Here is a 26913-nt window from a genome sequence, read left to right as displayed (position 1 = left end):
GCTCCAGGTGCCGCCGAAGCTGATCGTGGACTTCCTGCAACTCCGACGCGAACGCATCTGCTGTCTGCGGCTCCCCCTCCCCCATTCTTTCCAGTCCCGGGAAGGTTCTGGGGTGCCTCCCGTTGTTGGCGAAGAACGGCGTGACCCCCGTGGACACGTGCTTCGTGTTGTTGTAGGCGAACTCGGCGAGAGGCAGGTAATCCACCCACATCGCAGGCTGTTGATTCGCATAACATCTCAGGTACTGCTGCATGATGGCATTGACCCGCTCCGCTTGCCCGTTGGTCTGCGGGTGTCTAGCCGAAGCCAGGTTGATCTTGACGTTCAGGAAGCTCATCAGCTTCTGCCAGAAGTTCGAGATGAACTGCCGCCCCCGGTCGGACAGTATAGACCGCGGCAGACCGTGAACCCTGAACACGTGATCTATGAACAGTTTGGCGGTTTGTTCCGCCGTGGCCACCTTCGCACACGGGATGAAATGTGCCATCTTGGAGAACAAGTCCACCACCACCAGCACTGCCGTCTTGCCCCTCGAGCTGGGCAGATCCGTGACAAAGTCCAGGGCCACTCTCTCCCACGGTTCGCACGGGGTTTGCAGCGGTTCCAGCAGTCCCGCCGGCGGTCGGTGTACTGGCTTGGCCCTCTGGCAGGTGTCGCACCTCGCCACGTAGTCCGCGACCTCCCCTCTCATTCTGGGCCACCAGAAGTCCCTGGCGACTAATTCCATCGTCTTCTCCTTGCCAAAGTGCCCGGCAGTGGGTGCGTCATGCAGCTGCTGCAGTACCTTGGCGCGAAGATCGTCCCCCAGCACGTAGATGGCCCCTTTCCGGAGGAGTAATCCATCACGAACTTGGAACTCGCCGGTCGCCGCCGTGCCCCTTTGCGCCTCTGCCATCTTGGCTCGCGCGAAGGTGTCATCCTGCAGCGCTCTCCTCACCGCCTCCAGGTCAACTGTCGCCGAAGCGCACGCCCACACCGTCGGTGCGAAGATGTGCATGGCAGCCGCTGGCGTCGCCTCCTCCAGGTACTGTGGTTTATGGGATAGGGCATCCGCCATGATGTTGGTGTCCCCCGGGACATACTCTATTCGGAAGTCGAAGTTCGCAAAGAATTCGGCCCAACGTATCTGCCTCTGGTTCAGGAACTGCGCCATGCACCAGTGCTCCAGATTCTTGTGGTCCGTGCAGACCTGCACCGTGTGCTTGGCGCCGATCAGGAAGTGCCTCCACGCCTTGAAAGCAGCATGAATGGCAAGCAACTCCCTGTCCCAGATGGTGTAGTTCTGTTCAGACTTGCTGAGCTTCCTGGAGTAAAACGCTCCCGGCCTCCAGGCCCCCTCCGGGTCTTGCTGCAACAGGACTGCTCCCACGGCTCTGTCCGACGCGTCCGTCTCCACCCTCATAGGCCTGCTGGGGTCGACATGCAACAGCTGCTCTTCCGACGCGAAGAGACGCTTGAGTGCCTGAAAAGACTGCTCCGCCTGCTCCGTCCAGATGAACTTCTTTTTCTTGGAGCTGAGCGTGTCTGTGATGGCCGCTGTCTGCATCGCAAACCCCTTGATAAACTTGCGATAGAAGTTCGCAAAACCAACAAACCGCTGGACCTCCTTCCGGTTGCGCGGGCTCTTCCAGTCCAACACGGCACGAACCTTGGCGCTGTCCATGGCGAGCCCCTTGTCTGACAACCTGTAGCCCAGGAAATCCACCTCCGTCACGTCGAACTGACACTTTTCCAGCTTGGCGTAAAGCCTATGCTGCTGTAGTCTGCTCAGCACCTCCTTGACATGTCTGTCGTGATCCTGCTGCGATTCAGAAAATATCAGGATGTCATCCAAGAAGCAGACGCACGTCTTGTAGAGGAGCCCCACCAGCACGTGATGCATGAAAGCTTGAAAACAGTGAGAGCCATTTTGCAATCCAAAAGGCATAACTCTGTATTCGTAGGTGCCCAGGGGCGTGAACATGGCTGTCTTCCACTCATCACCCTCCCGCATGCGAATGAGGTTGTACGCCCCACGCAGGTCCAACTTGGTGAACACGCGGCCCTTGCGTACCGTCGCGAGGAGGTCGTCGATCCTGGGCATGGGGAAGTCTGATGGCTTGGTCACACTGTTCAAGATCCGGTAGTCCACTACAAGTCTTTTTTGGGGCGTGTCCTTCTTCTTAACAAAGAATACAGGACTGCCTCCCACCGCCTTGGAGTCTCGGATGAAGCCGCGCTCCAAATTATGATCTATGAACTCCTTGAGTTCCTGTAGTTCGTCCTCAGACATGGAATACTGTTGATTTAAAGCAGAGTCTCGTGCCCAGCGGAAGGATGAGGAGTACGTGCTGCATACTCTATATTGCTTTATTTATAGTTCAAAGCAGGTATATTACAGAAAGACATCTTGCCTCTGCCGGAGCAGAGAAAATGCATCCTCTCTCCTCAACAGCTCGGAGAGAATCACACAGTGAAAAACAGGAAACCAGTGTACGTCACATCCAGCCTCCCTTTCCCGTGAGAAACTCCAACAGTACAGACTGTGGAATGTAAACACCTGTCTCGTGACAAGCCCTTTCGCTGCACAGTGAAGGAAAGCAGAAACCAACATCCTCCCCCTTTCTGTGAACATCACTGGGCAACGTGTTCGTACAATATCAGTACAAACCCAACTTCTGCACATAGGTACAGTGTTGATCCCTTGATACAATCTTGGACAATACATCAGCAGGAATTTCATTACCTGGCATATAGGACACCGTTACGAGTCCCTTCTGAATACATTCCCTAGCATGCTGCAACTTTAATTGCAAGTGCTTCGTGCTTTGCTTACAACCTTCAGATTTCAGCAAAGCCAAACATGCTTTGTTGTCCTGGTAAACCTGGATTGGACATTTGACAGGAATTTTCATATCTTTGCACAATTGTACTAACCATTCACAATCCTTAAGTGAATAAGACAGTGCGTTCAGTTCAGCTTCACAAGTACTTAAGCTAACTGTTGTTTGCTTCTTGCATGACCAATCAAACAGACCCTGATTGTACATGTAGCAAACTCCAGACGTACTTTTCCTGTCTGTAGTGTCACTTCCAAAACTTGCATCTGCAAATATTTCAAGACCACCAGACTTCTGATTGTTAAGTTTCAGTCTGTAATGCATAGTGCCTTTCAAATACCGCGCTATGCGTTTCAGAGCTTTCCAATCCTTGACACTAGGATTGTTGACTTGTCTGCTTAGCAAATTACAGCTAACAGCAATGTCTGGTCTTGAACATCTGGCAATGAAGTTTAGCTTGCCTAGCACACTTCTGTACAGTGTAGTGTCAGAAAATGCTTCTTCAGTGTCATCTACCTGATAACCTGTTGTCATTGGTGTGTCTACAGGGTTAGCATCCATCAGGTTTAGTTTACTTAACACATCAGCAATTTTCCGTGACTGGTGTACTAGAATGTTACCATCTTGATCTTTCTCTATTTCCAGAGATAGGTAGTTGTTTACCTCACCAAGATCTTTCATGTCAAAGTGCTCTTTCAGTTGAGCTAGGGCGTTATTGTACATTGCGACATCTTTCCAAAAGAATAATAAATCATCAACATAAAACAAACAGTACAGTTTCTTTTGCCCCTCCTCTTTGACAAATACACATGGATCAGCTTTCCCTTGCTGAAAACCTAGAGAAAACAATACTTCAGTGAGTTTTGTGTGCCAACACCGTGCACTTTGTTTGAGACCATAAAGGGATTTCTTCAGAGCACAAACAAATCCCTGTTTTACCTGTACGCCATCAGGTGGAAGCATATAAAGTGATTCATCCAGAGATCCGTACAGAAAAGCTGTATTAATATCATGGTGACTTATGTGTAGATTTTCCTCTGCAGCTAGCTTGAGCATAAGCCTAATGCTCTCATATCTCACTGTGGGTGAGTAGGTCTCGTGATAGTCTTCACCTGGTACCTGTGCAAAACCTCTGGCTACCAATCTGGCTTTGTGTCTGACTATCTTGCCATTTTGATCTGTCTTCGCTTTGAAGACCCATTTGCTTCCAAGCAGTTTCATTCCTGGAACTACTGGAACTAGCTCCCATGTTTTGTTCCTTTCTAAGGAATCAAGCTCAGCCTTCATGGCATTTAACCATGGCTCAGCTTCCTTTGAATCCAAACCCTGGATTTCTTGGAAACTTGAAGGTTCAAATACCTTCTTGGAGCTTTTAACAGCTGTTACTGCTATCGTAGCAAACTCATCAGCAAATCTCTTTGGAGGTTTGCCTTTTGTGGCTCTCTGTGACCTACGAATTAGCCTTAAGTCTTCAACACTCTCCTCTTCCTTTTTAGGAGAAAAACGACCTATTGTGAACAATGGTTCCTCCAATTCTTGATCAGAGCTTTCAGAGGGTCGCATAGAGGCTTTCGCACTCTTGAAATCCTCTGAATCACCCGATTCAGTTTCAGATTCAGACTCAGAACCTTCATCAGTGGGTTGTTGTGGTTGCTTTTGACTATCCTCAGTCTCATCACCGTCATCAGGATAACATTGGAAAATTCCCACATTCTCTCCCCACTTTGCATTGTACTCAACACTTCTCGTGAGCTTAATTGTCTTAGAGTCAGTCATCATTATTCTGTAAGACCCTTTCTGATAACCTAGAAAGATACCATGCAATCCACGCTTGTCTAACTTGGAGTTTTGTGGTGAGTGAACCCACATGTCAGAACCAAAAATCTTCATGTGTTTGATGTATGGCTTCTTGCCAAACATCTTCTCATAGGGGGTACAACCAATCGCTGAAGATAACCTGCGATTGTAACTGTAAACAAAACATGAGAGAGCTTCGGCCCAATAACTCTCTGGAAGATTGGCATCATGCAGCAAGGTTTTTAACCCTTGAAGCAATGTCTGATTTGCCCGTTCCGCAAGTCCATTCTGCCATGGCGAGCGAGGACTAGACAAATCGTGTTGAATTCCTTTCTCAGTCAGAAAAGCTTCAAACTGCTGAGAAGTGAATTCTCCCCCACGATCACTGAAAAGAGTCTTTATCTTCTTACCATGCACATTTTCCAACCAAGCACAGAATTCCTTGAACCTAGGAAAAGCCTCTGATTTCTGCTTGAGATTGTACACAAAAATATATCTAGAATATGCATCAATGAGAACCATGAAGTACCTATTTCCACCCAAAGAGGGCGATAGTGGACCAACCAAATCAGCATGAACAACCTGGTATGGTTCTGTAGCTTGCCTACTAGACACCTTACCTTTCGCAGCCATTTTCACCTTGTTTGCTGCGCATGCTTTGCACTTCATGTGGTACCTGCAGGGTTTAATAGTCATACCTTCAACCAAGGCAGGCATTTTAGATACTGCCTCAAAATGCAAATGACCAAATTTTCGGTGAAAATCATGAATACATTCTGCATGCAAACTTTTGTTAGAACCTGCAATGCAACAAGTGTCATCCTTCACAACATCATCATAATACAAAACAAACAAACGATCAACATATTCAGCATGCAATACATAATCATTTTTCTTTGTGATGATGCACTTCTTGTTCTTGAAGGACACGTCAATGTTCCGCTCATTCAGCTGTCCAACACTGAGGAGATTATGTTTGGCGTCTGGCACGTAAAGCACATTCTGTATCGATAAGTCCAAACTGTGAAGAACAACAGTTCCGTAGCCTTTACTGGGAATAGTGTGGTCATCCGCCTGGTGAATCGCACCTTCCTGCGGTGTAAAAGACACAAACAGTCTCTTATCGTTGCACATATGGTGAGTTGCCGCTGAATCAACAACGAAGAAAGATCTAGACGTCTTCTGGACCTCTGCAACCTTTGGAGTGAAGCGTGAAACCATAGCCTTGTGCTGCGTTGTCCTAGACACCGGACCTTTGCCTTTGCCTCGGCCTTTTCCACACGATGAGCTTTCGCTGCGCTGCTCTGTCTTGGCCCTGGGATATCTGCATTCCCTCTTCATATGGCCTAGACGTCCACACGAGTAGCATTTCACTGCCTTCAAAGCTTTGGCGCCATCTGGTGGTTCCACTGCACTATGGGATGACGTCTGTGAAGACTCCCCCTTGCCCATGCAGCTAGCACCCCGGCGATCTGCTTCATTCAATATCACGGCAGTTACATAGTCCACTGTCAGCTGAGCGGTTGGCTGCACAGCAATCTGGGTTGCAACAGACTCCCAACCTGAACCCAAAGATTGTAGTATCATGAAAGAATACACAGCCTCTGGAAAGTTGAGTCCTCTCTGTTGCAGCTCATGCCTCAGATTTTGCATCTCCATCAGATGTAAACGCACATCTCCACCTTCAGCAAGAGCCATATTATGCAGCTTGTTAAAGTAAAACATAGTGGATCCAGCTTCTGTCCTTAAGTGAGCCTGTCTCAAAGCGTCCCAAATTTCTCTGGCTGAGGTCTTATCACGCAATAGACAGAGCTCTTCTGGGGATACTATCAATGTAAGAGTTCCCCTTGCTTTGGAATCTTTAGCTTCTCATGCATCTGTAACTGGAACTGGGGGGGTGTCTGTAATCACCTCAAACAAACCCTCTTTCCGCAGAATTGCCTCTGCATACAGAACCCAGTCGTGGTAGTTTTTCTTGTTGAGCTTAGGAATCCCACAAGCATCCTGAAGGGCCATCATGACTCTGGCATTAGCCTTCAGCGTCATATATGCTGCTTTAAATCTTGCTGCGTCACTGCTGCAGCTGCTTTATTCCAAAAGCGCACTTAAAAGTTACTTTCGATTTCCCCAGCATAGTGACTTGTGCCTGGGAGCCTTTTGCCTGTTCCCGGCAAAACGGCTTTAAAAGTTCAAAGTCCAGCCATAAAGCAATTAACTAGAAGCTGGCAGGCTGCCCGGAGCAGTAGCACATACCTCATCAATCACTTTTACGCGCAGAGCAGATTCCGATCTGATCTGTCCCTCTGCTTTCCGATCCTTTGCCGGCACTCCGATTCGACTTCTGGAGCCCATAACCACATGTTGATTTAAAGCAGAGTCTCGTGCCCAGCGGAAGGATGAGGAGTACGTGCTGCATACTCTATATTGCTTTATTTATAGTTCAAAGCAGGTATATTACAGAAAGACATCTTGCCTCTGCCGGAGCAGAGAAAATGCATCCTCTCTCCTCAACAGCTCGGAGAGAATCACACAGTGAAAAACAGGAAACCAGTGTACGTCACATCCAGCCTCCCTTTCCCGTGAGAAACTCCAACAGTACAGACTGTGGAATGTAAACACCTGTCTCGTGACAAGCCCTTTCGCTGCACAGTGAAGGAAAGCAGAAACCAACAGAGCTTCCCTTTGGGCAGCACCGCCTCTGGCAGTAGGTCAATCTTGCAGTCATATGATCTGTGGGGGGGTAGCCTATCCGCTTCCTTCTCGCAGAAGACCTCCAAAAATCCCGCGTACTTGTGGGGGATTGCTTGCAGCGTCCCCAGCTGCAGCTGCTCTTCCTCCTCCTCTCCCTCCTGCCGGGGTAGAATGCAGTGTTCAGCGCAGTATGATGAGCCAAAGGCTAGCTGCCGCTGGTACCAAGCCAACGTCGGACTGTGTCTGTCCAGCCAACTCATGCCCAAGACAATAGGCGTGTCCGACAGTCTGGTGACATTAAAACTGATGATTTCCCTGTGATTTCCAAGTCGCATCACCATTGGTGGCGTTTGCTTCACCACCTGCCCCCCTAGCAGCTCCCTGCCATCCACCGTGTCGACCTGCAGGGGCAGCGTGGCAGGCAGCAGCTGTATAGCGTGTTTATCGACAAAGTCCTGCCCTATAAAGTCCGCATTGCTTCCTGAGTCAATGGTGATTGGCACGTCCATGGTGAGTCCATTGGGTAGCTGGAGCGATGCGGTGAGCCTCATCACTGGTTTGGGTGGGAGGGGGTCTGTGGGCTGCAAAATCTCTGGGGACTGCTTCACTGACACGTCTGGCTGGGCCCCAGTGCCTCTCTCTCCAGCCAGACCCCGTCGTTTCCCTGCTGTGGTTCCCCTTGCTGAGTTGCTGCAGTTACCATTGCTGAGGCTGCAGTGTGCTTGTGGATCCTCTGGGGACACTCTTTTGCCAGGTGCTGGGGATCTTCGCAGATGTAACACTTCCGGTTCCCTCTAGGAGGCTTCGCTTTCACTGCTCCCGGTGCTGGGGCTCTGTTTGTTGACTGAGCCCTGGCACCGCCAACCTCCATCGGTTCCGCTCCCCCTCCTGGCGGAGGCGTGGATTGCGCTCGCGCAGCTTCCCTGGGAACGAAGGAAAACCCTCTCACTGGTTCGCGCCCTCCACGCCCTTCGTCCCTGCTCCATGGACGTTCCTCCAGCCGCACTCCCACCGCCAGCGCCCTCTGAACGACCTCCTGCGTGGTCCGGGGTCTCTCCCCCCTTGCAATTTCGTCTTTAACCGCACTGTTCAAGCCTTCCCAAAATAGATCTCTGACTGGAGCTGAATCTCTGTCCCATTCCAAGGCACTGACTAATGCAAAAAAGTGGGCATGGTACTGTCTTACGCTGGCCCTCCCTTGCTTCAGCCCATGCACCTCCTTCCGGGCAAGATCCACGTCTATGCTAGATAAAAAGCAGCCATCCATCGCTTTAATAAAGGCATCCGCGGTTTGGAGCGCTGGATCCTTATCTCTCCACAAATTGCGCAGCCATGCTTTAGCATCTCCATGCAAATGGGACATGATAAATCCCACCTTCTCTTGCTCATCTCTAAAGTCTTTGTCCAGCAGTTGCAGTGCACACTGTACATCTGCTCTAAAGTTGGGGTACAATTGTAAATTCCCATCGAAGTGAGAGACTAGACCGCCTGTTCTTCTCCCCAACCCAATCCCCTCCAGTTTGGGTGTCAGTTGCCCTTGCTTCGTAAGCACTTCCAACCTGACCTGGAGATCCCTGTAGGCGGCAGCTGCGTCCTCCTCTCTCTTCCTGGATGCAAGTATTTCGGCATTCAGACGTGTCACTGCTTCTCTGAGTTCTCCTATCTGCTGTTCGGCCGTCATATTGTCTGCCGTTCGTGAGCTGAGTCGTAGGCACCCTCCTTCTCCTCTGTCCGCGAGGCTGTAGATGCCCACAATGAGAGACGGAGCTTACTGTCAGAGCTGCTTCCAGATCCTAGCTCACAGAGGATCACGCTAGCCAGCGGTCACTTGTAAAAGTCTTTTATTGAGTTACAGTTTCCATTCTCAAGCTGCTGCGCGCAACTCTACGTCTTAAGGGTTAGACCGGCGAAGCTCCGTCTGAGTCTCCGCCCCCTGTGCACCAGCTTACTAACCTAGCCTTACTCCACCTTTTCCACCTGACTGTTCTTCTCTGGGTCCCTCTGCCCCCCGGGGTCTCTTCCTTCCGGGATTCTTCTGACGCTGACCCCCCGGACCCTCCTGTCTCCTTGCGCCGGGCTTTAGGACCTGGCTCCCTTTCCGGGCTACTTACTGCGCCACCTTCCTGTGCATTTGAACTTGGCGCGCGCGCCCAACCTTCCACTTTCCGCTTAACCGTTTCTTCGCTCCCCGATTGAGGTGTGGCCACTCCTGACTCGTGCCCTCCCTCCTGTTGTGAGCTGCCAGCGCTTGATACCTGGCGCCCTTCCTCTCCCCTGCTCTCTGGCGGTGACGCTGGTCCCGATTTCCAACTGCTCCCCTCTGAGTCCCCTCTGGCCCTTTCTTCCTGGGGTGTCCCCCTAGGCTCCCCCCTTGCCCTGGCCACTGGTGCTCCTTCCTGTGAATCTTCTGATTCACTGGAAAGACTCGGAGATCTCGGGTCGTCGTCATCACTCATCTTTTCTTCTGCCTCCTCCCCCTCGCTCTCTGTTTCCTCCCTTGCCCTTGCCTCTGCTCCTGAACCCCTGACAAACGTGTTCTCCACTTCTGGTGTGGCTCCTTTCGACATCAAAGCCTTTGCAGGTTTCACCTGGGACTTGGTATGACTTTTGCCTGATGCTTCAGGCTTTGCAGAGCTGCCCTTAGCTCCTTTCTGTTGACGTGGCTTCTTACAGTTCCCCTGAAGATGCCCAGTCTGTCCACAATTGAAACAACACAGAACGTTCAAAGCAACAGCCTGTTCTTCACTAGCAATAGCTGTGGGGGTGTCAGTACTCCGAGCTTCTCTCCCCCTGTCTTTGACATCTATTGCAGCAAGTTGATCTCTCTCATGGAGAACCACGGCGCAGACTCTCTCCGCCATGAGATCCGCGGCAGGTAGAGATCCAAGCTGACTTGCAACCGTTTTATAAGTCCGATTTAGGCTGTTTATAATCATGAAGCAGAATATCTCTTCCTGTAGAGGGAAATTGTGTTCTGCCATCTGCTGGCGTAAGAATTTCATCTCTGTCAAATGCGCTTGTACATCTCCATCGGGCGCAAGCCTCAGACTGGTCAGCTTTTCAAAATGCAGCAACGCTGAAGAACCATCATCTCTTTGATGTATTCTACACAGCATCTGCCAAATCTCTCACGCGTTATTTAAATCCTGGATATGCACGAGCTGGTCATCCGAGACACACAGAATTATGGCCGTCCTGGCTTTCACATTCTGTGAATTCCAACCTGGCGTTGGTGCTACAGGGATGGGGTTCTCAATCACCCCCAAAATCCTCTGATTCTGAAGCAGGGCTTTCATCTTTACAGACCATGACGAATAATTGTCATTAGTCAGTGGAGGTGGGTAAGGTAAGCCTCCCCCCTTCTTGGCATCCATTTTGAATCCAAGCCTCAGCTCTCATTCTCGAGCCTGTAAAATCCAAGAGTCAATTGGTCGTTTACTGCCGCACACCTGGCAGTTCAACGCAAGCTGTTTGAAAGTCTTTCCAAAAGCAGCTTTGTAGACAAAACATTCGCTGTTTCCCAGCCTTCACACTGTGCCAGCCCCTTTTGCCGTTGTTTGCCAGTAACTTTCCACTGCACTGATGTATCATTGCTTAGCAGCTGCACATTCTAGGCATACCAAGATAAGCGAAGTATGTGGCTTTCTTACAGTGCTGGTTTCATCCAAACGCAGACACTCAGTGAACCGAAGAATGCTTCAATTCATGTTCACTCTCTCAGCCATAAAATCAGCATACCTTAGGGGTTCTGTTGCTCAGTAAACACCTTCGTCGGTGTCCAGCCGTCCGTGTAGCTCCCAGCTGCACGTTACTGTTTTTCCCTTCTCCTGGTGCAGAGGATGAAGCACGATCCATCAACCTCTATTCCAGTTTATATGGCTCAAAACCATCCTCTGCTACCAGATGTTGGGATTCAAGCTGTTATCAGAAGAAACTGGCCACTCTCCAGGCACCCGGCTTGAATCTCCGGTTGACCTCCCTGTCTGCATTTCCCGGCAGGATCCAGGCAAGGTCGCGATCGGTGATCCTCCCCAACGTGAGAAGGACACACCACTCTTTCCTGCCCCCCCCCCAGGCAGGGGAAAGAGATAGACAGAAACGTATTTACATGTCTTTATTTCTGTCTTTTGCAGCGTTACAGAAAACACGTCTGCTCTCTTCAAACTCCAACAGCAGAGAGACAAACTCCTCCTGTACTTCCTGTACAGCTCATATTACACTCTGAGCTAATTCCGGTGCTTCGCACTGTGAATAGACTGTTCCTTTGTTTCGCACGGAACAGCCCCAACATTCCCATTTATGTTTTCCTTTCAAGCCAGCAGCTCGCTGCCGCATTGCTTCTATATCGTAACAGTTGCATGATGCCAATCTCCCTGATAAGTTTTGGGGGGAGGCTCTGTCGAATTTTGTTTACACTTTTAATCGCAGATTGTCATCACCTATTGGTTGTACCCCCTATGAGAAGATGTTTGGTAAGAAACCCAACATCAAGCACATGAGAATATTTGGTTCTGACATGTGGGTACACACCCCACAGAGCAACAAGCTTGGGAAGCGTGGGGCACATGGTTTGTTCATGGGGTACGAAAAAGGTGCATACAGGGTATGGATGACTGACTCTAAGTCCATTAAGTTCACAAAGAGTGTTGAGTACAATCCCAAGTGGGGGGGAAATGTGGGAATTTTCCAGAGTTACCCAGAGGAGGATGAAGGTGATGTGAAGAAAGCAGATAATGTTGAGGAAGCTGAGGATGATGATGATGATGATCAGAGTTCGGATTCCAGCTCAGTGGGCGGCGCTGCTGCTGATGTCAGTGACAGTGATGACACAGCAGACATAAGAGCGCAAAGGCCTCAGTCAGACCATCTGATGCGTCTGACAATGAACTGGAAGAACCACTGTTCGCCATTGGTCACTTTTCTCCTAAGAAAGAGGAGATGAGTCCAGAAGACTTGCGTCTAGTACGCAGATCTGAAAGAACCACAAAGGGCAGACCTCCAAAGACATTTGCTGATGAGTTTGCTAAGACAGCAACTGCTGTTCTTAGTAGCTCAGAGAAGGTATGGGAACCTTCAAGCTTCAAAGAGGTTCAGGAGTTAACCTCTAAAGATGCTGAGCCTTGGCTTAATGCCATGAAGGCTGAAGTTGATTCCTTGAATAGGAACCAAACTTGAGAACTGGTACCGGTAGTCCCAGGAATGAGACTGGTTGGCAGCAAATGGGTCTTCAAGGCCAAGACAGACCAGAATGGCAAGGTTGTCAGACACAAAGCCAGATTGGTTGCCAGAGGTTTTTCACAGGTACCAGGACAGGATTACCACGAGACCTATTCACCCACAGTCAAATATGAGAGCATTCGGCTGATGCTCAAGATAGCTGCAGAGGAGAAACTGCATGTTTCCCATCATGACATTAATACAGCTTTTTTGTACGGGATTTTAGGGGAGGAGCTGTTTATGCTTCCACCTGATGGGATGCAGACACAGAAGGGAATGGTCTGTAAACTGCGGAAATCCTTATATGGTCTTGTAATGGGAATTGGGGTTGCTCATGCGTAAAGGATGCTGAAGTTCTAGGCAACGTTGCCTGGCTAAACCTTTCCCTGGCTGGACAGCCCTTTCTCCATGGCTGTATCAGTCGCTGGCAGAATCCGTCAGTGGGCGTTTCCTGAATTTCTTCCAACATAAAAATTCCTTGACGCCCAGTCTCCGCCTAGCCTCCCTGCGCGGAAGCTTTTGTTAGTATCTCAGCTTCAGTCAGAGGTACCTGGCCTCCCCCAAGGCAATTAAGCTGGATACTTGATGACCTCTCCGCTGCGTCACCCGGCAGGCTAGGTCATAACTCCGGCGATTCTCCTCATCAATCAGACGTGGAGAACACACCCTCCGCTACTCTGCTTCTCTCTCCCTCCCTGCATTCCCCCAGGGAGGAGAAATGAGACAGACAGGAGTCCTTTCTACATGTTTATTCCTGTCACTCAACAGTACATAGAAATGTGACTGCACCCTTCAGTCTCCATTAGAAGAGTCTCACTCCTCCCCTGTACTTCCAGCACAGGTCAGATGACACACTGAGCTAACATCCGGTGCTCAGTACAGAGAATAGGCTCCACCTTTTCTCCAACAGAACAGTGAGAAACCACAACATCCTGTTTTGCATTCCAGCCATCTGGAGCTGGCTTTTGCCTTGGTGCTTTTTCCTGACAACCTCCCCCAAAAGCATCAATTGGCAAAACATGATCCAGAGAAGAGAACAAACAGTTGTTATACATATAACAGTCCCCTGTTGTTTCAGTTCCACCCTTGGAACTCCCCACCACTGGTTTCACCAGTGTACCTCTCTGGTTGTCTGGCTTCCAAGGAATGAGTGCTTCTGCATTACCTTGGCTAGCTATTCTCTGTTGTGTCTTTGTCTCTGACTTAGACACTGCTTTAATCTGTTTTGAGTTGTTAACAATAGCAACACATGCAACAGCTATGTTAGCAAACTCTTTTGAGTACCTCTTTGGTGGTACACCCTTTGTAACTCTCTCAGACCTGCGTATGAGGTTCTGATCTTCTGTGCTCACTGGTTCAACCTCTGGACTCTGTTGAGAACCAGTAGCATTGGCTAACAGTGGTTCTTCCTTCATCTGTGAAGGTCTATCCATTGTGTGAGATTTTCTCTCAATGACTGTTACAACTGAACTCTCTGAGCTATCAGTGTCATCATCACCACTGTAATCTGTGACATCAGAAAAATCATCATCATCATCATCTGAATTGTCACCTGTGGGAAATGTTTGTTCTACAACCCGCTCTTGCTCTGGAGCACTCTCTAGAAACTTTGTGAGAATCACCTGACCAGATTCAGACAAAATTACTCTGTAGAGACCCTTTTCATAACCCACAAAAATGCCTTTGGCATTCTTTACTCCACCTGGAGCTTCTGTTCTCACATGAGACCCGAAAACCTTAAAATAGGCAACAGAAGGTTTTCTATTGAACAGCTTCTCAAAAGGAGAACATCCCAACTCTGTTGAGACTTTTCTCAACCACACATGAAGATAGGACGCTAGCGATTCAGCCCAATATTCATGTGGCAAATGTGAACTCAGCAATTGCGCATGCATCCCTTTTTGCAATTCTTTGTTCACTCTCACACAGACCCCCCTGTTCCACGCTTCGGACGAAACTGCAACTTTGTGGTCTATCCCTTTTCCATCCAGGAACTTCTGAAACTTCTGTAACAGAAAAATTTGCTTGTCATCTGTGAAAAGACAATCAATGTTAGCATCATGCATACTCTTAACCTTGTCACAAAACTCCTGAAACTTTTCTAAAGTTTCTTGCGGTTTCTCCATCATATAAACCCAAGAATAATTAGTGAAACAATCCACACACAAAAGGTAATATCGTGCACTGCCCCTAGATGGTTCTAGAGGACCAATCACATCAGCATACACCCGCTGAAATGCTCTGTCGACCTTCTTCGTCACCTTCCTGGCGCTCACACTGGTCATACCTGCAAGAGAGATTTCGTTAGAATCAGAAGTATTACATTTCATGTAATCACTTTGATCAAAAGTCAACAAATACAGTCCATCTTTCTCTTTGGCAGTAAGAAACAGTTCTCCATCTTTGTAGATCTTGCAGCTTTTAGCATCATAGGTCAGTCTCAGTCTTTTCTTTGCAATCTGCGACACACTCAGCAAATTAAATTTCAGTTCTGGAACCAGGTAAACATTGCTTATAGTCAAGTTCAGACTCTCAAGATACACAGTTCCAATTCCAGTCGCTTCCAACTCTTGACCGTTGGCCTGTTTCACAGCGAAGCTTTGCTTCTTCAACGTCGAAAACAGTTGTCTGTGCGGGCATATATGAACCGTCGCGCCCGTGTCAATTATGAAGGCGTTCCCAACATCTGGCGTGGTTCCTTTCGCCATCATAGCCTTTGCAGGTTTCACCTGGCACTTGGTACGGCTTTTGCCTGACGCCTCAGGCTTCGTAGAGCTGCTCTTTGCTCCTCTTGACTGGCGTGGCTTTCTACAGCTCCGCTGTAGATGCCCAGTCTGTCCACAATTGTAGCATCGGACAGCACTCAATGCTACTCCATGCTTTCTAGCAGCATCATCAGTGGGGAGATTTGAACTCTGTTCTTCCCTCCCCCTGTCCTTCACTTCCAGTGCAGCAAGTCTGTCGTGTTCGTTCAGGACCACAGCACACACTCTTTCCGCGGTTAGCTGCTGAGCAGGTAGGGAACCAAGCTGACTGGCAACAACCTTGTAGGTGCGATTAAGGCTGTTTATCATCATGAAGCAAAACACTTCCTCCTGAAGACGGAAATTGCGTTCCACCATCTGTTGACGCAGAAACTTTATTTCTGTCAGGTGCGCTTGAACATCTCCATCAGGCGCAAGTCTCAGATTGGTCAACTTCTCAAAATACAGCAACGCTGAAGAACCAGCATCTCTCTGATGCGTTGTACGCAGCGTATCCCAAACCTCTTTCGCGTTTTCTAAATGCTGGATATGCACCAACTGCTGATCTGAGACACACAGAATTATAGCAGTCCTGGCCCTCACGTTCTGTGATTCCCAACCTCTGGTTGGTGCTGCAGGGATGGGGTTCTCAATTACATCAAAAAGCCTCTGGTTCTGCAGCAGGGCCTTCATCTTTACAGACCAAGATGAATAATTGTCATTGTCTAAGGGAGGTGGGTAAGGCAAACCTCCTGCCTTCTTGGCATCCATCTTGAAGCCAAGCCTCTGGCTCACCAGCCCACACTCTCAAACAAAGTGTAAAATCCAACAGTTGTTTTTTCCTTTCTCACTCAGGCAGGCAAACTGCAAGTTGTTTATGCTTTTAGCACCTGGCAGCTACACGCTGACTGCTATGGAAAGTCCCTTCCAAGGGCTCTTAAACGTGTAGCCAAAACAATCTATGGCTTTGTTTCGCTTTCCCAGGCTCACACTCACAGTCCAGCCACTTTTGCCAGTAAGTTTCCACGACCGTTACTTAGCAACAATGCATTTCAATAGGACAGTCTTATCTTAACCACAGGAATTTGTGGAATGCAGGCTTCAGCCTCAGAGCTGCAGGCCTCTTCTCCCGGAGCTGTATTTTTCCAACGCAGCTCCCCCGTGAACCAGGGAATTAATCAACCTGCGTTCACTCTTTTAGCCCAAAAATGCAGCAGCATACTTTGATCTCCGTTGCTTGGAAAACACCTTCCTCTGGGTCTGTTCAGCCTCTGGCTTCTGTCAGATGCTTGCCTTCTCCCTTGGAGCAGAGGAGGACAATCCACCAGCCTCTCATGCAGATGTCCGATGAATCGCAACCATCCGAAGGCTGCCACATGTTAGTATCTCAGCTTCAGTCAGAGGTACCTGGCCTCCCCCGAGGCAATTAAGCTGGATACTTGATGACCTCTCCGCTGCGTCACCCGGCAGGCTAGGTCATAACTCCGGCGATTCTCCTCATCAATCAGACGTGGAGAACACACCCTCCGCTACTCTGCTTCTCTCTCCCTCCCTGCATTCCCCCAGGGAGGAGAAATGAGACAGACAGGAGTCCTTTCTACATAATAATAATAATAATAATAATAATAATAATTTATTATTTGTACCCCGCCCATCTGGCTGGGTTTCCCCAGCCACTCTGGGCGGCTTCCACAGAAACCAAAAAACACTAAAATATCATACATTAAAAGCTTCCCTGAATAGGGCCGCCTTAAGATGTTTTCTGAATGTCAGGTAGTTGTCCATCACCTTGACATCCGATGGGAGGGCATTCCACAGGGCGGGCGCCACCACCGAAAAGGCCCTCTGCCTGGTTCCCTGTAGCTTCGCTTCTCGCAATGAGGGAACCGCCAGAAGGCCCTCGGCGCTGGACCTCAGTGTCCGGGCAGAACGATGGGGGTGGAGACGCTCCTTCAGGTATACTGGGCCGAAGCCGTTTAGGGCTTTAAAGGTCAACACCAACACTTTGAATTGTGCTCGGAAACGTACTGGGAGCCAATGTAGGTCTTTCAAGACCGGTGTTATGTGGTCTCGGCGGCCGCCCCCAGTCACCAGTCTAGCTGCCGCATTCTGGATTAGCTGTAGTTTCCGAGTCACCTTCAAAGGTAGCCCCACGTAGAGCGCATTGCAGTAGTCCAAGCGGGAGATAACTAGAGCATGCACCACTCTGGCCAGACAGTCAGCGGGCAGGTAGGGTCTCAGCCTGCGTACCAGGTGGAGTTGGTAAACAGCTGCCCTGGATACAGAATTGACCTGTGCCTCCATGGACAGCTGTGAGCCCAAAATGACTCCCAGGCTACGCACCTGGTCCTTCAGGGGCACAGTTACCCCATTCAGGACCAGGGAGTCCTCCACACCAGCCCGCCCCCTGTCCCCCCAAAACAGTACTTCTGTCTTGTCAGGATTCAACTTCAATCCATTAGCCGCCATCCATCCTCCAACCGCCTCCAGGCACTCACACAGGACCTTCACCGCCTTCACTGGTTCTGATTTGAAAGAAAGGTAGAGCTGGGTATCATCTGCATATTGATGGACACCCAGTCCAAACCCCCTGATGATCTCTCCCAGCGGCTTCATATAGATGTTAAAAAGCATGGGGGAGAGGACGGAACCCTGAGGCACCCCACAAGTGAGGGCCCAGGGGTCTGAACACTCATCCCCCACCACCACTTTCTGAACACGGCCCAGGAGAAAGGAGCGAAACCACTGTATAACAGTGCCCCCAGCTCCCAACCCCTCTAGACGGTCCAGAAGGATGTTATGGTCGATTGTATCAAAGGCCGCTGAGAGATCCAGCAGAACTAGGAAACAACTCTCACCTTTGTCCCTAGCTCGCCGGAGATCATCAACCAGTGCGACCAAGGCAGTTTCAGTCCCATGATGAGGCCTGAACCCTGATTGGAAGGGATCCAAATGGTCCGCATCCTCCAGGCGTGCCTGGAGTTGTTCAGCAACCACACGCTCAATCACCTTGCCCAAGAATGGAAGATTTGAGACTGGGCGATAGTTGGCCATACTGGCCGGGTCTAAAGATGGTTTTTTAAGAAGCGGTTTAATGACCGCCTCTTTCAGCGGATCTGGGAATGTTCCCTCACAGAGGGAAGTATTCACCACCCCGCAGAGCCCATCGCCCAGCCCTTCCCGGCTAGCTTTTATAAGCCAGGATGGGCAAGGATCAAGGAGACAGGTGGTTGGTTTCACTCGTCCAAGCAGCCTGTCCACATCCTCGGGGGTAACGGATTGAAATTGATTCCATGCAACTTGACCAGACAGGGCTCTAGCACTCTCCCGCCCCAGCCCTGCTCCCACGGTGGTGTCTAGCTCCTTCCGAATATGAGTGATTTTATCTGCAAAAAACTTTGCAAAATCGTTGCAGGAGATCTTGGGGTCTTTACAAGGCCCCGATGGTAAAGGTGGTTCCGTTAAATTGCGGACCACCTGAAAGAGTCTCCTGCTACTATTTTCTGCAGATGCAATAGAGGCGGTGAAGAAAGTCTTCTTCGCCGTCGCTTTCGCCACTTGGTAGGCTCGACGTTGAGCTCTAACCTGTGTCCGGTCAGATTCGGAGTGAGTTTTCTGCCACCGACACTCTAGCCGTCTCAGCGATTGTTTCATCGCCCTTAGCTCCGAAGAAAACCACGGGGCTGTCCGAGCTCCATGCAATCGGAGAGGGCGCTTCGGAGCCAGACAGTCGATAGCCCTGGTTAACTCCGCATTCCAGGGCTACATGTTTATTCCTGTCACTCAACAGTACATAGAAATGTGACTGCACCCTTCAGTCTCCATTAGAAGAGTCTCACTCCTCCCCTGTACTTCCAGCACAGGTCAGATGACACACTGAGCTAACATCCGGTGCTCAGTACAGAGAATAGGCTCCACCTTTTCTCCAACAGAACAGTGAGAAACCACAACATCCTGTTTTGCATTCCAGCCATCTGGAGCTGGCTTTTGCCTTGGTGCTTTTTCCTGACAGCTTTCTGCGCAGAGTAGGCGTAGCCAGCGGAGGTCCTGGACTCTCCCCGCTGGTCTCTGTGAAAGAGTCTTGGAGCCCTCTCTCCTAAGTCCTTCCCTGATCCCCTTCCTCCCCGGTGTCACGCTGATAACCTTCCCCAAAGGGAGTGTTCTCTCTCCCTCTACTGGTCCCTTCTCCTGTATGGTCGGGGAGCCTTACCTCCACTCTTGGCTCCGATGGCAGTTCCCTGACAGGTCTGAAGCAGAGTGCCAGGTGTTGGAACACAAAGCTCACTGAGACATTGCTTTCTGTAGGTTTTCACCAGGGCAAAGCTGATCCATGTGTGTTTGTCAAGGAGGAGGGGCAAAACAAACTGTATTGTTTATGTTTTGTTGATGATCTTCTGATGTTTTGGAAGAATCAGGCTTTTTATCAAAGCACACTAGCTCAGCTGAAGGAGCACTTTGGCATGAAGGATCTTGGTGAGGTATCCAACTATCTTTCTCTGCAGGTGGAGAGGGACCAAGCAGGTAATTTTCTGGTACACCAAACACAGAAAATTGTTGATGTATTAACCAGGTTGAATTTGGTTGATGCAAACCCAGCAGACACACCGATGGTGGCAGGTTACCAGGTAGACAGTACTGCTGAAGTGTTTTCTGACACTACGCTGTACAGATGCATTCTAGGCAAGTTGAATTTCATTGCTAGATGTTCAAGACCCGACATAGCTGTAAGCACTAACCTGCTTAGCAGACATGCTAACAATCCTACTGTTCAGGATTGGAAAGCTCTGAAGCGCATAGCCCGCTATTTGAAAGGGACTTTGCACTACAGGCTGAGGTTCACCAGTCAGAAGACTGGAGGTCTTGAAATCTTTGCAGATGCAAGTTTTGGAAGTGACACCACGGATGGTACTAGCACTTCTGGAGTATGCTACATGTACAACCACTGCCTGTTTGACTGGTTGTGCAGGAAGCAGACGACAGTAAGCCTAAGTTCCTGTGAAGCAGAACTCAATGCTCTGTCATTTTCACTCATGGATTGTGAATGGTTGATGCAACTGTTTAAGGACATCAGAGTTTCTGTGAAATGTCCTGTACAAGTGTATCAAGACAATAGATCGTGTTTGGCTTTGCTGAACTCAGAGAGTTGCAAGCAAAGAACCAAGTACTTGCCGATTAAGCTACATCGTGCAAGAGAGTGTATTCAGAATGGACTCATTCAGGTGTCCTACATGCCAGGAAATGAAATTCCTGCTGATCTGTTGTCTAAGGTTGTTAACAGAGAACAACTTAAGGTTTACGTACAAAGGTTGCAATTGGGTTGAACCACAGGTACTACAGGTTACACGGAAAGGGGGAGGATGTTAGGATATTTCCGTTCCACCTTAAAAGGGAGCAGGATGTTTGTGTCACAGCCTGCGTATTTCCTGTTTTCACAGGATGTTTCTGTTGTGTCTTTTGCTTTCGTTTTCTCACTCTCTGTCTCTGGAGACACTGACGCAGGCAGTCATGTCTTTCTTTGTTCTGATCAACGCTGAATAAAACTTGTAAATAATGCTCTCCTGAGTGCGACTTTTGCTGTGCATTATCTGCTGATAGAGTGTGCATGAGCTCTAGAATGTGGCAAGATATTTTCTAGAAACTCATGTCGCTAATTGCTGATACTGCGTGCTTACGGGAGATCGATGGATCGTCCGGCAGACGGCTTGGGGCCATGATGGACTTTGTCTCCCTGGCAGTATCCCAATTGTTGGAAAGATATCAAAAGACAGCTGGAGACATGGAAAAGGTTAAATTTATCATTCCTGGGCCGTATTTCGGTAATTAAAATGATAGTTTTACCGAAGCTACTCTTTCTATTCCAAACGATTCCAATTACAGGAAAGACCAGCAGTATCAACAAGTGGCAAAAAGAAATTTCTAAATTTTTGTGGAAGGGTAAAAGACCAAGAGTAAAGCATAAGATATTAATAGATACTGTAGAATGAGGTGGCTACGGGCTACCGGATTTGAAGCTATATTACGAAGCCTCATGTCTTCTCTGGTTGAAAGATTGGTATTTATTAAAAAATTGGGATATTTTAGATCTAGAAGGTCATGACACCCGTTTTGGGTGGCATGGCTATCTTAATTATGGGAAAATAAAGACGCATAGGAGTTTTTCAAATCTTATAATAAGAAATGCTATATATAAGGTATGGGGAAAATACGAAAGATATTTGGAACAGAAAACCCCAAGATGCAACTCTTCACTAGATGCAATCGCTGTTAAAAAAAGCAACAACATCAAAGAGAACTGGATAACGTATAACACAATATTAAGGGGGGGGGAGTGTGAGGAATCAAGCCTTTATCAGGAGAAACTGGCAACTCTCCCAGGCACCCGGCTTGGTCTCCTGTTGACCTCCCTGTCTGCTTTCCCGGCAAGATCCAGGCAGAGGTCGCGATAGGTGATCCTTCTCAGCGTGAGAAGAACACCCCCCCTCTTCTGCCCCCCCCCCCGGGCAGGGGAAAGAGATAGACAGAAACGTATTTACATGCCTTTATTTCTGTCTTTTGCAGCGTTACAGAAAACACGTCTGCTCTCTTCAAACTCCAACAGCAGAGAGACAAACTCCTCCTGTACTTCCTGTACAGCTCATATTACACTCTGAGCTAATTCCGGTGCTTCGCACTGTGAATAGACTGTTCCTTTGTTTCGCACGGAACAGCCCCAACATTCCCATTTATGTTTTCCTTTCAAGCCAGCAGCTCGCTGCCGCATTGCTTCTATATCGTAACAGTTGCATGATGCCAATCTCCCTGATAAGTTTTGGGGGGAGGCTCTGTCGAATTTTGTTTACACTTTTAATCGCAGATTGTCATCACCTACTGGTTGTACCCCCTATGAGAAGATGTTTGGTAAGAAACCCAACATCAAGCACATGAGAATATCTGGTTCTGACATGTGGGTACACACCCCACAGAGCAACAAGCTTGGGAAGCGTGGGGCACATGGTTTGTTCATGGGGTACGAAAAAGGTGCATACAGGGTATGGATGACTGAGTCTAAGTCCATTAAGTTCACAAAGAGTGTTGAGTACAATCCCAAGTGGGGGGTATGGCAACGCAGAGGCTAAAGTTGCCATGAGTGCCAAGAAAAACAAACATGGAGTCCAGCACGCTTCCCTGCGCAGCTCTGCAGCCTGTCCGTGCTGATCCAAAAATCCTTCCTGCCTCTGCCTCTTGCCGGTAGCAGAGATAAACACAGCGGTGAAGCAATTGCAGCATGTGGGTAATAAATCCAGACACACAGGCGTTCTTATCTTCTTAGCCTTTAATCATGAAGTAAAACAGCTCTTAAATCAACCTGGCGAGAACTGACACATCTTGCGTCCTCTCTCCGCAAAAGCGAAACCAGACAGAAACACTCGGCGTCAAACCACGCCCCGTATGTGTTTCTAACCACGCCTCAGGAAAGAGACGTCACCAGAACTCTTTAACCCTGTGAGTTCTGAAACCAATAACACCCCCTCTCGTCTCGAACCCTGAGGGAAACTGTGAACCCCTGTTTACAGACCTCTTTGAGTTCAACTCACCTCCCATTGCCTTTTGCCTCCCACTGGCATCTATCCCAGGCAATTGTTGAATCCCTTCCACACTCCCAGAATCACACTGTGCGAAACCAACCCACGCACTGGTGACCTGAAACCTCTCCGGTGGAATCCCCTTTGTGGTCCGAGTTGACCGCCGGAGCACAACCTCGGGCGCTCCTCCTGACCCACTGGGGTCAGCAAATGTGTCTCCCAGCACAGAGGACTCCCCCTCTGACTTGCTGCGTCTTCGGGCCTCCTGCACTTGGCTAACAGGAGATGAAGGCTCGCTTTTGGGTTCTCTCTTTAACTTGTGGAGAAACCCACCCCTGTGCTTGACCATCATCAGCAACCTGGTCTTCAGCAACAGGCTCCGCCTCTGACTCTCCTTCCTCCCTTTCCTCCCCCTCAGAATTGGACAAGCATTCTGAGAGAAAATCAGAACCATACCTAGGCTGTGACCAACCACCCTGCTCAAAGAACTCAGCATGCTTGCTGACCAGCAGCTTGGTCTGATCACCCTCTGGGTATGCAAACTTCCACCCATTTGTTGCAGGATCATACCCACAGAAGATCATGTCCTGGTACCTAGGACCACCCTCCTTCCGTTGCGCTGTTGGTATCGGCACTGAAGCCCTGGAACCAAACGAACGGAAGAAATGCACCTGTGGCTTCCTCTTGTGCAACAGAAAAAACGGTGTGTCACCTACATCGTGATTGTAGGACCTGTTAAAAACAAAGCTGGCAAATTTCCAAGCCTCACTCCAAAAGCTCTGAGGCAGCCCAGAGTCACACAGCAAAACCCTGACAGCTTCAGCCAGTGCTTCACTCCTGTGCTCTGCCACGCCTCTCTCTTGAGGAGACTTTGCACCCGTCACCTGGTGACGAATTCCCTTTTGCTTGAAGAACTCCTTCAGAGCAGACCCAGTGAACTGTGACCCACGGTCGCTCCTGAACTCTTGCACCTTGGTGGAGAACCTTAGTTCCACCTCCGCAACCCAATCCTTGATCAGTTGCGCCGCCTCTCTCTGCGTCCTGAGAGAGAAACACCATAAATTCTGAGAAAAATCATCTGCCATCGTTAGCAGAAACCTGGCCCCACCCAGACTCTCACACTTCATTGGCCCTGTAAGGTCTGTGTGAACCAACTCAAAAGGTTTTGTGGCTACCCTCTTTACTCCGGGAAACCTGCACCTTTGAACCTTGCTGCATGCCCTGCACACTAGGGACCTCCCACATTCTCGGAGTTTGCATCCTTCAGTGCAGCTGGGTTGCTTCTTAACATCTTCCAAACAAGCATGAGACATTCTCTTGTGCCATATATGAACACATGAATCATGGCTGGGAACACTAGCACACTGCGCCCGTGCTTTTCCTGCATTCCCACCACCCTCCAGAGGTGTCTCCAGAACAAAGAGATTGTCCTTGCCCTCCACGTTGACAAGCAGCTTCCCCCCTCTGGAAATAGAACAGGTGTTATTTTCAAAACAAATTTTGTACCCCTGCTTCATAAGAGCAGGTATCGATAACAGGCAACACTTCATCCCTGGTACAATGAAGCACTCCAGCTCCGCCTGCAAAACAGAAACATAAACATTTCCAACATTAGAAACATTCTTTTTTGTGCCATCAGCTAATGTAACAGTCATTCCACTTGAAACAGCCCTGCAATTCCGCAGCTCCCCAGCAGATGGCGTTATCAGGTGATGACTGGCACCCGAATCCAACACCCACTTCACAGCTGTGTCCCTGCCGGCATTGCTCTGTAGCATTGCCATGCCAACAAACGTCTTGCTGCACCTGTCCTTGGCAGCGTCCGAAACCGCAACTTCTCCCGTTGCTCCGAAGACTGGACTTATCTCAGAGTTCCCAGACAGCTCTGCAGCACGTATCTCCCTCTGCAGCAGATGGCTGACCTTGAAGCCTTTAGCTGTGTCCTGTTTCCCAGGCTTCGACTTACGACGCAAACAACTCTTGGCAGCCTTTGGAACAAGAGGCTTTTCTGTGCTTTTACTGCTCACCGCCCCCCCACTGCTCCCAGGGCTCCCAGGACGCTTTCCTGCACCCCCAGTGATGGGTAAAGGGCCCCCAGCAGCTTGCCTCTCTCCAAGCTCCTCACGCAGACACGTTGCATCACCTGCGCAGCTTTTAGACTCTGCAAAACTGGCAGCAACAGCACCTTCGCCCCCCTCAGGGGTCCCACAGCCTTTCCCAGCTGTGCACCGGCTTCCACGAAAGTGATCAGTGCTCTCTTGCCTCTCCTGTTCTGATGCAGCCATCTCCCGGCCCTTGCTTCCGCCCCCAGCTTTGCACACTTCCTGGAGAGCTAGCCACGCGGTCTCAGGCTTCCTTGCATCCAGAACTACAGGCCTTAAATCAGCACTTACATTCTCAGCCAGAAACGCCAGAACACGCTCCTCAGCTTCACGTTGGCTTGCAACTGCCCCAGCTGACGAAGACATCGGCTTGACCAATTCCCAGAGCTTGGCTCCAACCAGGGACAACTCTGCTAAATAACTCCACTCCAGCCACGTTTGGATTGTTAACTTCGCACATGGCAGCTTAAGCTCAAAGCCATGTTCCTGGGACTGAGCCATCTCCTTCTCCCCCGGGGTAAGCGTACTCACGACAGCATCAGCTTCCTCCGGCCTCCGGCAGATCGGCTCAGGCAGACCGCTTCTTCCCAGCGAGCTCCTTCCAGCTTCAAAGACAGCAAAGCTCCGGCTGGCCCCAGCAACTTTCCTGCTGGCTTTCCCCCACACGTGGGACGTTCCTGCAATGCTTCAAAGCGTTGGCAAACAGGACCCATAACCTATGGCAACGCAGAGGCTAAAGTTGCCATGAGTGCCAAGAAAAACAAACATGGAGTCCAGCACGCTTCCCTGCGCAGCTCTGCAGCCTGTCCGTGCTGATCCAAAAATCCTTCCTGCCTCTGCCTCTTGCCAGTAGCAGAGATAAACACAGCGGTGAAGCAATTGCAGCATGTGGGTAATAAATCCAGACACACAGGCGTTCTTATCTTCTTAGCCTTTAATCATGAAGTAAAACAGCTCTTAAATCAACCTGGCGAGAACTGACACATCTTGCGTCCTCTCTCCGCAAAAGCGAAACCAGACAGAAACACTCGGCGTCAAACCACTCCCCGTATGTGTTTCTAACCACGCCTCAGGAAAGAGACGTCACCAGAACTCTTTAACCCTGTGAGTTCTGAAACCAATAACAGGGGGGAAATGTGGGAATTTTCCAGAGTTACCCAGAGGAGGATGAAGGTGATGTGAAGAAAGCAGATAATGTTGAGGAAGCTGAGGAAGCTGAGGATGATCAGAGTTCGGATTCCAGCTCAGTGGGCGGCGCTGCTGCTGATGTCAGTGACAGTGATGACACAGCAGACATAAGAGCGCAAAGGCCTCAGTCAGACCATCTGATGCGTCTGACAATGAACTGGAAGAACCACTGTTCGCCATTGGTCACTTTTCTCCTAAGAAAGAGGAGATGAGTCCAGAAGACTTGCGTCTAGTACGCAGATCTGAAAGAACCACAAAGGGCAGACCTCCAAAGACATTTGCTGATGAGTTTGCTAAGACAGCAACTGCTGTTCTTAGTAGCTCAGAGAAGGTATGGGAACCTTCAAGCTTCAAAGAGGTTCAGGAGTTAACCTCTAAAGATGCTGAGCCTTGGCTTAATGCCATGAAGGCTGAAGTTGATTCCTTGAATAGGAACCAAACTTGGGAACTGGTACCGGTAGTCCCAGGAATGAGACTGGTTGGCAGCAAATGGGTCTTCAAGGCCAAGACAGACCAGAATGGCAAGGTTGTCAGACACAAAGCCAGATTGGTTGCCAGAGGTTTTTCACAGGTACCAGGACAGGATTACCACGAGACCTATTCACCCACAGTCAAATATGAGAGCATTCGGCTGATGCTCAAGATAGCTGCAGAGGAGAAACTGCATGTTTCCCATCATGACATTAATACAGCTTTTTTGTACGGGATTTTAGGGGAGGAGCTGTTTATGCTTCCACCTGATGGGATGCAGACACAGAAGGGAATGGTCTGTAAACTGCGGAAATCCTTATAT

At 49.4% G+C, this 26913-nt stretch overlaps 1 long non-coding RNA gene across 2 annotated transcripts in view; it reads right to left on the bottom strand.

The window, feature by feature from the left end:
• Positions 1-26913, bottom strand: part of LOC310697734 — a 422763-nt gene that overhangs the window by 324878 nt on the left and 70972 nt on the right. The window contains exon 3 of one of the 2 annotated variants that reach the window (XR_014521175.1): positions 2280-7291. This is a non-coding gene — a long non-coding RNA (uncharacterized lncRNA). Of the gene's footprint in view, positions 1-2279; positions 7292-26913 lie in introns of those variants that run through there. The other variant, XR_014521176.1, reaches the window with a different exon arrangement.

The sequence above is a fragment of the Podarcis liolepis genome, assembly GCF_965112155.1.
Source record: "Podarcis liolepis genome assembly, chromosome: W".
NCBI classification, from domain to species: domain Eukaryota; kingdom Metazoa; phylum Chordata; class Lepidosauria; order Squamata; family Lacertidae; genus Podarcis; species Podarcis liolepis.
Note: the sequence above shows the minus strand (reverse complement) of the source record. Positions and strands in the feature narration are given on the sequence as shown.